Source organism: Talpa europaea (genome assembly GCF_964194135.1).
Source record: "Talpa europaea genome assembly, chromosome: 6".
Classification (NCBI taxonomy): Eukaryota; Metazoa; Chordata; class Mammalia; order Eulipotyphla; family Talpidae; genus Talpa; species Talpa europaea.
In genome coordinates this window covers 83,351,342-83,357,341 of record NC_140072.1, presented here as the reverse complement: position 1 = coordinate 83,357,341, position 6,000 = coordinate 83,351,342, and positions in this window count along the sequence as shown.

The window sequence follows — 6,000 nt, the reverse complement described above, 5'->3', positions numbered from 1 at the left end:
TGTGCTCCATGTCTATGAGTCTCATGCCGCTCCTGGCCCCTCTGGCTGGGCCCAGCCCCTGACCCCTCTCTAGATCGTCAGCTTCCCCTGGTGTACTCCTGTTCACCATGGGGGGTGGAGGGGTGAATTCTGCAGAGTGTGGTGGTAATGTAACAGGGTGGTCCCCAGGAAAGGGGGAGGTTCCCTGCCCCACCCAAGGGAGGGTGGAGCTGAGCAGGAAGAGGAGAAGCTGCAGAAGAGACTGAGGAAGGAAGCAGGATGGAGCCAGGAGACCTGGAGGAGGCACATGGAGCCTAGAGACACGTGAAGAAGCTGCGCTTGTCTTTTGGTCGTGGACTGGGTGACACAGATGTGGGTGAGACCCGTGGGGAGGTGACAATGGCAGCTTTTATCTTGATGTTGATTTTGCTCTTTTCCTTCCGGGCTTGTCTGGTTGTTTCTGACTCTTTTCTGTGGGTCCCCACTGGAAGATGCTTTAGACTTGTGGCAGGCTTTGGGGCCTTGCTCTGGGCCAATCCCATATGGATGGACTTTTACCCACGAGGGGATGGGTAACTTTGGGTGCTTGATTTAGAAACTAGATTCTTTGCCTTACCTGTATTGTTTTCTAGTTGCATTAAAGTTCCTTCCCATTAAAGTCTCATATGTTTTGTGTTGATGCGGCGGATGGCAGAACCCATTTAGAATAGGCAGGTTTGCGGGGCTTGGGCTGCCCCTCTCCCTGTCCTATAACAGTAATAGTTTAAGTCTCTGGCGGTACGTATCTGTGGTGGCTTCTTCCATGGAACGGTGCACAGAAACAGCAAACTTTTACTATAGTGTTGATTATCCTCCTAGCTCTGGCCTTGACGCCTCGGCTGGAATGAAGGGTGGAATCTGAATTGTAAGCATTGTGTTCATGGCCCAGTCTTTCTGCAGGGGCCACTGCATTGCTGAACAGGAGGTGCCAGTCACTTCTTGGGGGAGGTCTTACGGTGGTGCTGGAGGGCTGGGGGGCTGGGCTGGAGGTTTTGCTCCTGCATTCCTGGTCCCCCTCTAGCTGGGGGCCAGGCAAGGAGGTGGTGCTGTGTTCCTTGGGGCCCTCCAACTGCTGGTCTAGCAGGGGATCCTCCAGCTGGGGGGTTGTCAAGGAGATGGTGCTGTGCCCTTTGACTTGCTCAGGCAGAGGGCCTAGCAAGGAAATGGTGCTGTGCCCCCAGGAGTCCTCCAGCAGGATGCCTGCCCCGGAGGTGATGCTGGGCTTCCAGGCGTCCTCCAGCAGGGAGTCTGACCCGGACATGGTGCTGGGCTCCTGGGTGTCCTCCAGCTGGCAGACTTTCATTGATAAGGTCTTGCGCCTGGAAACCTCAGGCTGCAGGAGGTAGTCCTCCGAAGCCAGGCCACAGTGGGCCACAACGGGATGTAGGGCTTGTGGAAGAAGGCAGGGCCCAGCCCCTCCTCCGCCTCCTGCTGCCTGGAGCACAGTATCCTGTATGTCCCCATAACATCATCATATTTTCCGTCCGAAACCTCCCTGTCAATGTCATCTCTCTGGAATCCTAGGCGGACCATGGCTTCCCTCGTGGCCTTGTCGTGGTGGCCGTGGGATGGCTCTCTGCAGGGCAGGAGTCCGTTCTCCAGTCCCACCCAGGGGTGCTGGATGATGCTCTCCAGGGTGCTCCGTCTCTGGGGGTCCCCTGCCATCATCTTCCTTAACAGGTCCTGGCACTGCACCTAGAGGTTGTCAGGCTCGGGGTAAAAGCCGCTCAGCACCATCGCCTGGAGTTCCGAGGGGCTGGTCCCCATGAAGGGCAGCTCCCGGGTCACCAGGTTGTAGAGGATCACCCCCAGGCTCCAGACGTCTGCCGTGGGGCCTCTATAGTCCTGGTGAAGGAAAAGCTCGGAGTCCGCGAATTCCGGGGTGCCACAGTAGGTCTTCAGCAGCACTGCCCGGAGTACAGGGCGCTGAGCCCGAAGTCCGCCTGCTTGATGTTTCTGTGCCAGTCCAGGAGCAGGTTATCCGGCTTCAGGTCCCGGTGCGCGATGCCATGGGCGTGGCAGTGGCTGAGCGCCTAGAGGATCTGCCTGAATATCCGGCGGGCCTCGCTCTCCACGAGGTGCCCGCGCTCACACCGGTAGTCCTCCAGGTGGCCCCCCTTCACGTACTGCATAACCAGCAGCACCTCGTCCGCAGTGTCCACCACCTGGAAGAGCCGCACTATGTTCGGGTGGCGAAGGGCCTTCATGCACCCCACCTCGCGGGCCAGGTACTTGTCGTGCTGGCTGGACTTGCGGATGACCTTTATGGCCACCTCCGTGCCTGTGGGCACGTGCAGCGCCAGCTTCACCTTGGCGTGGGCGCAGTCCCCCAGTGCCCCGAGCATCAGGTAGTTTTTCAGCGTCATTCCTTGGCAGACAGGTGCCTCAGTATAGTGAGTGTGGACTCGCTCACTACTCTCACAGGCCCTGACTGTCTAGCAGCCCTCACAGCACTAGCTCTGCTATTATATTAACAAATGTACTATTAACCTAGTGTTAACAGTACTTGAAAAGGACACGCTAAGCTAATTAAATGCTAACAGTGCTAACTTAACTCTACTAGCAATACTAACTATGCTAACCTAACTAGTGATACTAATACTAACTACACACACACACAAAAAAATGAAAATACACAACCAAAAAAATTACCAATGAGATAAAAATTTAAAAATATGATAAAAACAACCAATTACAAACTAACCACTAAAGTTAAAAATAAAACATAGAGCAACAAAAGACAAAAATAACAAACCACAAGGCAACAAACAACAATTGCAAACTAACAAGTAAAATTAAAAAAATAGACAACAAATGGGAAAAAACAACACACACAAAAAATAACACAAGGGAAAATGGGGGAAATAAAAAAAATTTAAAAATTAAAAACTCAAAAAATTAAAATAATAAAGAAAAAATAGAAAAAAGTAAAAACAAGCAAATAATAAAACAATAAAGGAAAATAAGAAAAAACCAAAGAAATAAAAACAAAGTAACTAAAATAAATAAGTAAATAAACCAAAAGAAATCCCAATAAACCAACACATGCTCTCTCCATCTGAGTGAGTCCACAGGTCACTATCCCAAAGCTTCCTGGCTCCTAAGGACAGCCGCATTCCAGGCAGGGCTTATGTAGGCTGTGCTGGTGACATCACAGTGGCTCTTTATGGAGTCAGAGCCAGAGGCCACAGCCCCTGCCTGAGGGGAACCCCAGTGGCTTTTCAGCCTTCACGAAAAAGCAACTTCCAAGAGGTGTGTTGATAGGACTTACCAGAGACTGAAATTTACCCAGTTCAAGAAACCTGTAGAATGCTTGTGAGGCTGTTTCCTTTGTCGTGAGAAAACCTGTCCTAGGTTTTGGCTTTTAAAGGTCTCTCCATACAGTCACTCCCTCAAACTCTGATGCTTCTACATGTGACACGACACCATCAACAATTTCTTCTGATGCAGTAAAGCCAGAAATTTTTTTGTATTTTGTCTCCTCGTTACTTTGCAAAGCTTCACTAGTTTTTGCAGACTTAGGTTCTTCCCACAGTTTTAGTCTCAATTCTAGACCTTGCTTCTTAATTTCTTTTTCTCTATTTGTCTTTTCACCAATATCTTATCAAGCATCTTCATCTTCTGAATAGCATCTTGAAGTTGAGAATCTATTAATTCAGGTGTATCTGAACATTCAGGGTTTGACTGATGTTGAACCATGTTCAGATCTTCATCTGACCCCTTTTCAACCAATTTTATTTTCTCATAATAGTTTTCTTCTTTGTCATCATTTCTGTTTCTACAGTCTTCTGCATTACTGATTTCCGAGTGGCCTTCTTTACTAGAGCTCATCTTGATTGTACTATCAACCTTGAAGGACCCGGGTTCCGGGGAGAGCACCTGCAAAGACGTAGTTGAACTTGAGGCTGGTTTTGAAGTTCCATGTAAACTGCCCTTTATAATATCCATTGATGTCCTTACGGGGCGAGTCGCCCGGCGGCAGAGCGCGGCGGGCACGGGAGGAACCGCGGGGCTGCGCGGCGCCCCCTGCTGCCCCCAGCGGGGAGGGCGTCCGTCCCGCGCCACGGCCTCTCTGGAGCGCGAGGCGCTGCCAGCTGCGCGGAACTTTTTCTGCCTCTTTTTCTTGCTTTGTTATTCTAGCTGTAACCTCCTGTATGCTAATGAAAAGTAGTGGATATTCTTGATTTATCCCTGGTTACAGAGGAAGAATTTTAAATATGTCACCATGTGCAGTGTTTGAGATCCTCTTAATCCAATTGAGTCTTACTCTAGTTGCCAGAAGTTTGTTTTATCAGAAATGAGTGTCTGCTTTTTCTGCATCTATTGAAAAGTTCATATGGGGAAAATAATTGTCTTTTCAACAAATAGCACTAACGTCAACTAGATAGTTATATTCAACATACAACAAAGCTGGATCCCTATCTAATACCATTTCCAAATATTAACTCAAAGTGGGTCACAGACTTTAAGTATAAATGCAAAAACTAGAAGACTCTTAGAATAAAAACACAGGTACAATTAATTATTCATAATCTTGGGTTAAGCAATAATTTCTTTTTTTTTTAAGATTTATTTATTTATTTATACAAGCACTGGGTATAGTCAGAAGCGCGGGAGGGTGAGAGAATTCACCAGAGCCAGAGTGTAGAGCAGAACAGGCAGAAGGACGAAATACACTGCTGAGGGGAGCAGCGGGCGCGGCAGGAGAGGTCTGCGGGCCATGTGGGACCCTCAACCGGTGGCCAGGAATCGAACCCGCGCTGCAGAGGCTGCAGGCAGCTTCGCAACCCATCGCTCAGCTGCTGTGCCACCGGGGAGGCCCCAAGCAATAATTTCTTAAGTATTGCACCAAAAGTACAAATAACAAAGAAGCAGCTTGATAAGTTGAACTTGATAACATTAAAATCATTTGTGTTGCAAAGGTCCCCCTTTAAAAAATGAAAGGTCACCTCCAGAGTAAGAGAAAATATTTGCTTTCTTTTTTTAATAAGATTTATTTATTTATGCATACAAGAACTGGGGTACAGGCCAGAGGTGTGGGGGGTGAGAGGATTCACCAGAGACAGAGTGGGGAGCAGAACAGGTGCATCTACTGAAATACACTGCTGAGGGGAGCAGCGGTGGAGACAGGAGAGGTCTGCTCAGCCATGTGGGTTTCTCCCTGCCTAGGGCTTGAACTCGTGCTGCAGTGGCTGTGTATAGATTCATAGTGCTGCATCTTAACCCCTTGCACCACCAGGGAGGCCCTTCAATATTTACTTTCTTCCTCACTTTTAAAAAACCAACATTGAGGGCCTCCCTAGTGGTGCAAGGGGTTAAGACACAACCTTTGAAGCTATCTCCAGCCAGGAAGAAACCCACATTGCGCAGCAGACCTCTCCTGCCTCACCCGCTGCTCCCCTCAGCAGTGTACTTCAGTCCATCTGCCTGTTCTGTTCCCTGCTCTGCCTCTGGTGAATCCTCTCACCCCCCACACCTCTGGCCTGTACCCCATTCTTGTATGCATAAATAAAATAAATCTTTAAGAAAAACCAACTTTGAGATGTAATTTACTTACCATACAATTAAAAATGTACAGTTCAGTGGTTCTTTGATTATTCACAGAGATTTACAGCCATCACCACAATCTAGGTTTAGAACATTTTCATCATCCAAAACAAACCTGCACCAGGAACTGTTGCTCCCCATTTTCTCTTCCCAACACCCTCCCCCCACAATCAATAGTTTATTTTCCCTCTCTATAGATTTTCCTTTTCTGAGATTAAATATAAATGAGATCATACAATATGTGAACTTTTGTGACTTCCTCACTTTGTGTGATATCATTGTAATTTATTTTATTTGTACATATCTTAAGACATTATTGATTTTTCAGTCAAAATATTTTTAGATGTACACACTCAGTCACACCTTTGATATATATATATATATATATTTAAAGATTTTATTTATACAAGCACTGGGTACAGTCAGAAGCGCGGG